This window comes from Oncorhynchus nerka, linkage group LG22, assembly GCF_034236695.1.
Source record: "Oncorhynchus nerka isolate Pitt River linkage group LG22, Oner_Uvic_2.0, whole genome shotgun sequence".
Lineage (NCBI taxonomy): Eukaryota > Metazoa > Chordata > Actinopteri > Salmoniformes > Salmonidae > Oncorhynchus > Oncorhynchus nerka.
The window spans coordinates 54,070,954-54,079,924 of NC_088417.1; the positions used below are offsets into that span (position 1 = coordinate 54,070,954).

Consider the following 8,971-nt stretch of genomic DNA (forward strand, 5'->3'; position numbering starts at 1 on the left):
GCGCCGCCTGAGCTACCAGTCTGCCCAGCGCCGCCGTCTGAGCCACCCCGTCTGCCCAGCGCCGCCAGTGCCGCCAGTCTGCCCAGCGCCGCCTGAGCTACCAGTCTGCCCAGCGCCAGTCTGCCCAGTCTGCCCAGCGCCGCCAGTGCCCAGCGCCGCCAGTCTGCCCAGCGCCGCCAGTCTGCCCAGCGCCGCCAGTCTGCCCAGCACCAGTGCTCCCAGTCTGCCCAGCGTCGCCAGTCTGCCCAGCGCCGCCAGTCTGCCCAGCGCCGTGCTGAGCCAGTCTGCCCAGCGCCGCCAGTCTGCCCAGCGCGCCTGAGCTGCCAGTCTGCCCAGCACCGCCAGTCTGCCCAGCATCACCAGTCTGCCCAGCGCCGCCAGTCTGCCCAGCGCCGCCAGTCTGCCCAGCGTCGCCAGTCTGCCCAGCGCCGCCAGTCTGCCCAGCGCCGCCAGTCTGCCCAGCGCCGCCAGTCTGCCCAGTGCTCCCAGTCTGCCCAGCGTCTGCCAGTCTGCCAGCGCCGCCAGTCTGCCCAGCGCCGTCTGAGCCACCCGTCTGCCGCCAGTCTGCCCAGTCTGCCCAGCGCCGCCTGAGCTACCAGTCTGCCCAGCGCCGCCAGTCTGCCCAGCGCCACCAGTGCCGCCAGTCTGCCAGGATCAGTTAGATCCGCCATTCAGCCAGGATCCGCCAGTGTGCCAGGATCCGCCAGTCAGCAAGGATCCGCCAGTCTGCCAGGATCCGCCAGAAGTGCCAGTCAGCCAGGATCTGCCAGATCCGCTAGTCAGCCAGGATCCGCCAGTCAGCCAGGATCTGCCAGATCCGCTAGTCAGCCAGGATCCGCCAGTCAGCCAGGATCTGCCAGATCCGCTAGTCAGCCAGGATCCGCCAGTCGGCCAGGATCTGCCAGAACCGCTAGTCAGCCAGGATCCGCCAGTCAGCCAGGATCTGCCAGATCCGCTTGTCAGCCAGGATACGTCAGTCAGCCAGGATCTGCCAGATCCGCTAGTCAGCCAGGATCCGCCAGTCAGCCAGGATCTGCCAGATCCGCCAGTCAGCCAGGATCTGCCAGATCCGCTAGTCAGCCAGGATCCGCCAGTCAGCCAGGATCTGCCAGAACCGCTAGTCAGCCAGGATCCGCCAGTCAGCCAGGATCTGCCAGTCAGCCAGGATCTGTCGGAACCACCAGCCAGCCAGGATCTGGTAGATCCATCAACCTGCCTGAGCTTCCTCTCACTCCTGAGCTTCCTCTCACTCCTGAGCTTCCTCTCACTCCTGAGCTTCCTCTCACTCCTGAGCTTCCTCTCACTTCTCACTCCCGAGCTTCCTCTCACTCCCGAGCTTTCTCTCACTCCCGAGCTTTCTCTCACTCCCGAGCTTTCTCTCACTCCCGAGCTTTCTCTCACTCCCGAGCTTTCTCTCACTCCCGAGCTTCCTCTCACTCCCGAGCTTCCTCTCACTCCCGAGCTTCCTCTCACTCCCGAGCTTCCTCTCACTCCCGAGCTTCCTCTCACTCCCGAGCTTCCCCTCAGTCCCGAGCTGCCTCAGTCCCGAGCTGCCCCTCAGTCCCGATCTGCTCCTCAATCCAGTGGGTTTCTGGGTGAGGACTACTAGGCCATGGTCGGCGGCGAGGGTGGACTATCCAGGGACGCGAGGAGAGGGGACTAAGACATTAATTGAGTGGGGTCCACGTCCCGCCGGAACCGCCACCATGGACAGACGCCCACCCGGACCCTCCCTATTTGTTTTGAGGTGCGTTCGGGAGTCCGCACCTTAGGGGGGGGGGGTTCTGTCACGCCCTGGTCTAAGTATTTTGTGTTTTCTTCATGTATTGGGTCAGGCCAGGGTGTGGCATAGAGTTTTTGTATTGTGGTGTGTTTTGTCTTGGGATTTTGGTATGTGTGTATAGTGGGATTGTAGCTTAGTGGGGTGTTCTAGGAGAGTCTATGGCTGTCTGAAGTGGTTCTCAATCAGAGGCAGGTGTTTACCGTTGTCTCTGATTGGGAACCATATTTAGGCAGCCATATTCTTTGGTTGTATTGTGGGTGATTGTCCTGTGTGTCTTGATGTCCTGGTTAGAGGTTAGTAGACACTTGTATAGGCTGTTTTCGGTTTTCGTTTTGTAGTGTTAGTGTTTTGTTGTGTGTTACGTTTTTTTATTAAAGATGAATCGCAATAGACACGCTGCAGTTTGGTCCGACTCTCCTTCACCATTAGAAAGCCGTTACAGTCCCGTAGTTGACAGTGCACGTCAGAGCAAAAATGTCTGCTGCATTGGAGGTCCCCAAGAATACAGTGGTCTCCATCATTCTTCAATGGAAGAAGTTTGGCACCACCAAGACTCTGCAGGCCACCCGGCCAAATTTAGCAATCTGGGGAGAAGGACCTTGGTCAGGGAGGTGACCAATAACCCGATGGTCACTATGACAGGGCTCCAGAGTTCCTCTGTGAAGATGGGTGTCCTTCTGGAAGGTTTTCCCATCTCTGCAGCACTCCAGGCCTTTATGGTAGTGTGGTCCGACGGAAGCCACTCATCAGTAAAAGGCACATGACAGCCCATGATTAGCATTTTCAACAGTAACATCCTGTCAGAGTTAATGGTGGTGGTGCACATGCAATGAATTGCTCCACAGGGTGGTTGAGGAACTGTCTTCTTCACAGTGAGTCTGACTGGGACACAACTGCTGCTTGCTCACAGCTCAGCCTGATACACAGTGTTGTGTCTTTACTATCATTAAACTGAAGACTTAGTTTTTAATCAAAGGTTCTCTGTAATTAGTTACTCGATTAAACTGAATAACCATGTAACTGTAATTAACTAGGAAGTTGGGGCACCAAGGAAAGTATTCAGATTACAAGGTTATAGTTTCCCAATATACTGATTAATTATTTATTTATTTTACCTCACGTTAGTCTCATTCCAAACATTGTAAATTGTTGGTTATTTGCACGAACCCAGTCTTCACTATGAGTCATCCATACATCAATTGTCTTAAATCATTTATTTATTACAAACTAAGTAATTCACAGAAATGCATAAACAAACAGTAAATATGGTTACAAGAAATGATAGAATGTGCCCTAGTGGGCTGAACCGGCATGGCGGCTTGTTAGACAAAAGGGGAGTGGGGGTTTTACCAAGAAGTCACTACCGAGTTAATTATAACAATTAAAATGCTAATCATTTACACATGAACGCTCACTCATTCGGGAACAATTGCAATCAATATATATATTTACGCTCAGTGTGTCGTCTTGATCGCTGGTGAAGTCTTTTGTAGAATTGTCTCTCTCTCTCTGTCTTGGTTAGAGGGGATAGTTCAGAGTGACGTTCATTCATTTGTTATAGAATGGATGTTTCAGCGGTTGTCGTTCTTCACGTTTAATGATACCGAATTCCTAGCTGCAGATTAATTAATATCAAAGACTTATTCTGTCGGTATCGATAGTCTAAGAGTTTAATCACGTGGTATGGTTAAAACAATTCAGCAATGGTCTAAACCTTCAGCCCTCTCGTAATTGAGGTAAGCTTGGTCTGCTGATAATTTCTCAAAGTTGGGTTTTATTCAGAATGGCAGAAGAGGGCTGTCCCAGGATGTCTGACCCGAACTGGGCTCAGGGGCAGTCCTCTGATTTAGTTCAAATCAAAAGGGAATTGTATTTTCCTTCATTCAACAGTCCACAATCATATTACACAATTATACAAACAGTATCATATTCACTCATTCATCATATACAATAATTAGATGTAAACCTCATATCTGAGGTTATTATATAAACAGCGTTATGGTAATGTGGTCACACAGTCTCTCGAGCTTCCCAAGTTGTGACAAACGCACCAGTTCGTAGCTGGATTCTTCACCAATCTTTTACACTTTCTCTGGAACATGAAATTTGTTCGTACCTCAAGTTCTGTGAGGTGGAAGGATTTCCTTTGTCTCCATGAAAAACTACTCTATAACTGTGTGTCCATGAGGTCTTCTCAGGAATTTACGACCTCTGACCACAGCAGTCTGGTTGTAGAAGCAGAGAGCGGGGGATGGTGCTCGCTGTACTCAAAGAGGACAACGTCATGACAACAGTGACTGCAGGAACATCAAGTCCCTTACCAATGCTTTTCTCTGCTTTGTGTATTAGGCCTCTTGGTCAATTATGTTCAGAGACATTCTTCTGAAAGTGAGGAATCATTTGTGAAGGAGAGTTCTGGGAAAGTGTGTATGTGAGATACGAAAAATGACCATGTGTATATATGAAATGTTAGACTACAAATTGCAAGAACAGATCACTTTAGGGTCATATGTTAACAAAATGTGTAATTTATCCTAATAAACAAAAAATATGTTTCAATTGAGAATTAGGCAGGTCTGATGCAGAAAAAGAAAGTAGTGTGAATGCCAATGTCATCCTCCCCACTTTCATGTTGCCAATGCGGTCTGTCTCAGCCAGTGGCGACCTGTCATTAAGGGACAGGGGGATACCTAGTGTCGTAACGTTGGATTGAGTAATGCGACTGCTGTTCAACGAATGGTTAACTCTTTATAATTACGTGATTAAATGAATCAGGTAATTATTAACTCAGTAACCTGGGGCACCATGGGAAAGTGTGGTTTTATTGAGTTTCTATTTCCCAAATTAACTAAAAGAATATCAGAATATCGATTTAACAACCGTCGCTAATTAATACATTTCCTCTACAGTCTCATTGTGAACGTCGCATAATCCGGGAATCTGCACAAACCAGAGTTTCACAAAATAAATCCGTATCACACCAATTGAGATTATTATTAATTTACTAACAAGCTACAATGATAATATAAGATACTCATATACACAGCCTGGGCTATTGATTAAAACTTAGTACAATGAAACAGGTTCCTTGCGGGCCAAAACAATATGACACGTGTTACACAAAATGGGGATTTCAGGGAGAAAGAGAGAGTGCACAAGGGAAAAGCACACTTGGGTAAATTTGTAAACTATGCTTATTTTAGCCCTAACCTTGCCCCGAACTGCCGCTCTTATGGGTCAGGATATAATGATGTAATTACGTGTCGAAGGTCTCCGATGGGGTATTTTCTCATGGACAGAGTTCCAACTTCTCCTCTGATGGCGACACTTCTGTTGTTGCCGGGTGTAACGTTCTGATTGTCCACACAATGTTTGTGTCCTTTCTCTTAGCGTTCTGTTTCCTCGCAGTTGTTCTGGAAGAGGGGTCTTCTGAGGACGGCTAATCAGCCATATAGGTGGTTCCAGCGTGGGATTGAAAGCAGTGTAGACACACAATTCCTTGGAGAGTGGTAACCGGGTGGTCCTGCCTGAATTCACCCTCTTAGACACAGCTACTTACTTATATAGCATAGATTGTTAAAAGGTTCCTTTGTCTTCTTCAACCTCATGTTGCGTTTTGGGGTTACAACTAATTGGACCTTGGCTGCAGCTCGTGGTCCCTAGTCATAATGTTTACTATTAACTTAAATGTTTTATACTCTTGGGTCAGAAAAGGGCGTTTCCGCCTTTAGGGCAAGTTATCTGGGCATAGCTAGTTACGAGGCAAGGCTGGATTTGATTCAGATCCAATTTAGACAACTAACTTCACATTTCATCTTGACAAAAACGTTCTCTTTGATCTGAACATTTTCCACACAACGTACATTACGCAAACATCAGGTACATATTGCGAAAAAGTTACGATGTTTTTGTTATAATGGTTGTCATTTAATTTTTAATAACATAACAAAAATGACATTCATTTTCATATTCCATCTATCGTCATTACTACCATTTTGGCTGACGAAACATATTGTCCCGAAGTCCATTTATTGCATGTGACTATTGTGAGGTAGGTTTGCCATCGGCCCATCATACATGCCATTCCTCCACAGTAAGAGGACAAAGGGATTTTGTCTGCTGCTTTAAGATTTACAATGGGTGTGAGGTGTCATAAAAAGAGAGAAAGATATGTCTCTTGTAGGAGTGTGATCCACGGTAACCTGACCCAAACAGGCCAGTCATGACACAAGTCAGTTGTACAACTGAATGCATGAAATGTGTATTCCGCATTTAACCCAACCCCTCTGAATCAGTGAGGTGTGGGGGGCTGCCTTAATTGACATCCATGTTTCCGGCACCCAGGGAAAAGTGGGTTAACTGCCTTGCTCAGAACGTCAGCTTTTACCTTGTCAGCTCAGGGAATCAATCCAGCATGATTTCTGCCGCACCTCAAAACAACTGTTAACTCAGAAGTGGGAAATCTGACTCCCGTGAGTTCAAGACAACTGGGAACTCAGGGGGAAAAAATGAGCTCAGAATGGGAAAATACATTTTGAACGGTCGTCCAACTCGGAAATGTAAGTTCAGAACTCAAGCCTCTTTATTGAGCTACGACCTGAAGATCACTGGCGTCATCATGAATTGACTGGGAATATTCCGAGTTCCCAGTTGTCTTGAAAGCACCATCAATCCAGAGAATGCCAGACTTTGATGACATAGTTTGATGACAAAATTTGCCCACAAAATTTGCACCTCCTTCCTGTTCAAGTGAGTACAGCACAACAAGGCGAGTCCAAACATTTCTTGTATGCTGCTGCATAAATTATGTAATATGCTAGGGAGATATGTATACTGTGGCTAAAAAAGTAATAAGAAGTATATGTTGTGTAGTAAGCTGTTAGTAGCCCATGTGCCTCACCCTAATAATTTGGTCTATTTTCCCCCCTTAATTTAGCCTACTGTTCTGAATTGGTTTTAGATAAATGTAATCATTGAAAATTACAAGGGCTATGTCCTGGGAATGTATTGTCTGCTTATATGCCCCCTTTATTTATCCTACGATTTTGACTTGGTGTACAGGGAGAACACTGTAGGAACGGCCCATGTTACAATTCTGTCGATGTACATTTCAAAAGTGCTGAACAAATAGTTATATTAAGCGGGATCGGTGACCCCCCGCGGGACGGTTGAGTCAATGTAGGCTAATGTGATTAGCATGAGGTTGTAAGTAACAAAATACATTTCCAGGACATAGCTATCTCTGATATGGGAAAAAAGCTTAAATTATTCATCTAACTGCACTGTCCAATTTACATGAGCTTTTACAGTGAAATAATACCATGCTATTGTTTGAAGAGAGTGCACAATTAACTTGAAAATGTATTAATAAACCAATTAGGCACATTTGGGCAGTCTTGATACAACCATCTATTAGCCATCTATTTTGCAAAGTGCACCAGTCACAACATGATGCTGCCACCCCCACGCTTCACGGTTGGGATGGTGTCCTTCGGCTTGCAAACATCCCCCTTTTTCCTCCAAACATAACGATGGTCATTATGACCGAACAGTTCTATTTTTGTTTCATCAGACCAGAGGACATTTCTCCAAAAAGTATCATCTTTGTCCCCATGTGCAGTAGCAAACCGTAGTCGGTCTTTTTTATGGTGGTTTTGGACCAGTGGCTTCTTCCTTGCTGAGCAGCCTTTCAGGTTATGTCGATCTAGGTCGCCTTTTACTGTGGATATAAATACTTTTGTACCCATTTCCTCCAACATCTTCACAAGGTCTTTTGCTGTTGTTCTGGGATTGATTTGCACTTTTCACACCAAAGTATGTTCATCTCTAGGAGACAGAACGCGTCTCCATCCTGAGCGGTATGACGGCTGCGTGGTCCCATGGTGGTCATACTTGCGTACTATTATTTGTACAGGTGAACGTGGTACCTTCAGGCGTTTGGAAATTGCTCCCAAGGATGAACCAGACTTGTGGAGGTCTACAATTTATTTCTGAGTTCTTGGCTAATTTCTTTTGATTTTCCCATGATGTCAAGCAAAGAGGCACTGAGTTTGAAGGTAGGCCTTGAAATACATCCACAGGTACACCTCCAATTGACTCAAATTATGTCAATTAGAAGAAGCTTCTAACGCCATGACATCATTTTCTGGAATTTTCCAAACTGTTTAAAGGCACAGTCAACATAGTGTATGTAAACTTCTGACCCACTGAACTTGTGATACAGTGGATTATAAGTGAAATAATCTGTCTGTAAACAATGGTTGAAAAATTACTTGTGTCATCCACAAAGTAGATGTCCCAACTGACTTGCCAAAACTATAGTTTGTTAACAAGAAATTTGTGGAGTGGTTGAAAAACTTCAACTGTATATATTGAACTTCCATCCTCTCAGGCAAGAATACTTGCCAAAATTACAGTTAAAATCATTGGCCAGTATGAAGAATTAAGAAAAACCACATGTCCAAATCCCTAACGCCATCCATGGCTAATTTAGCTTGCTACAACATAACGAGATGCAACAATTACATTTTTTCTGTCAATGACGTTTGGTTTTGATGTGATGTGATTGGTGTGAAGCCAAATCCAAACTGGAATCCCTTGACACCTTCTTTGATTTTCTTTTTTACCATGAAAAGATAAATGATTGTATATGTTTTTTTTGTTGGCAAATGTTTTGGGGAAGCCTGGCTTCCCTTGGCATCCATGAAAACACATCACTAGTGGCGACGGGACCGAACCGTTTTTTGTAGGGTAGGATGTTTGAAGCTTACACGAAGAAGCTCGGATCAGTTCGGCAAGGTGTCACCCATTCTTCGGAGACTGAAGGTCCACCTGTAACAAGAACAAATTGTTCCAATGATAACCAAACCATAAAATTGAAGGAGGGGGGGGGGGGGGTTGCTCGCACTACAGATGACTATATCGGTCTGCTAATACGAGTCTAGTAAAGGCCCAGTACACTACTTTTGTGAAGAATAATAATGACTTATTTTTTATTATTCTGATTTTTCAGTGGGTGCTGCTTCACCCTTATCACCCCTACTTGCCTGTGACCTGCCTTGTCTGGACTGCGAGGAACAGCCTACATTTTTACCTTGACAAAGACCAAAGCCGGTGGGAGTGCCGTTGAGGACAGTGGTGTCTCTCTATAACAGGTGAAGAATCTTTTAAATTAACAAAAATAGTTGG

The 8,971-nt window shown here is 45.8% G+C and overlaps 1 protein-coding gene across 1 annotated transcript in view; it reads right to left on the reverse strand.

Moving 5' to 3' along the window:
• Nucleotides 1-8,616, reverse strand: part of LOC115105345 (glycerophosphodiester phosphodiesterase domain-containing protein 5-like) — a 40,340-nt gene extending 31,724 nt beyond the window's left edge. The window contains exon 1 of the mRNA XM_065007255.1: nt 8,554-8,616. The gene's annotated coding sequence lies outside the window, so the exon portion shown is untranslated. The remainder of the gene's footprint in view (nt 1-8,553) is intronic.
• Between the last annotated feature and the right edge of the window lie 355 nt (nt 8,617-8,971).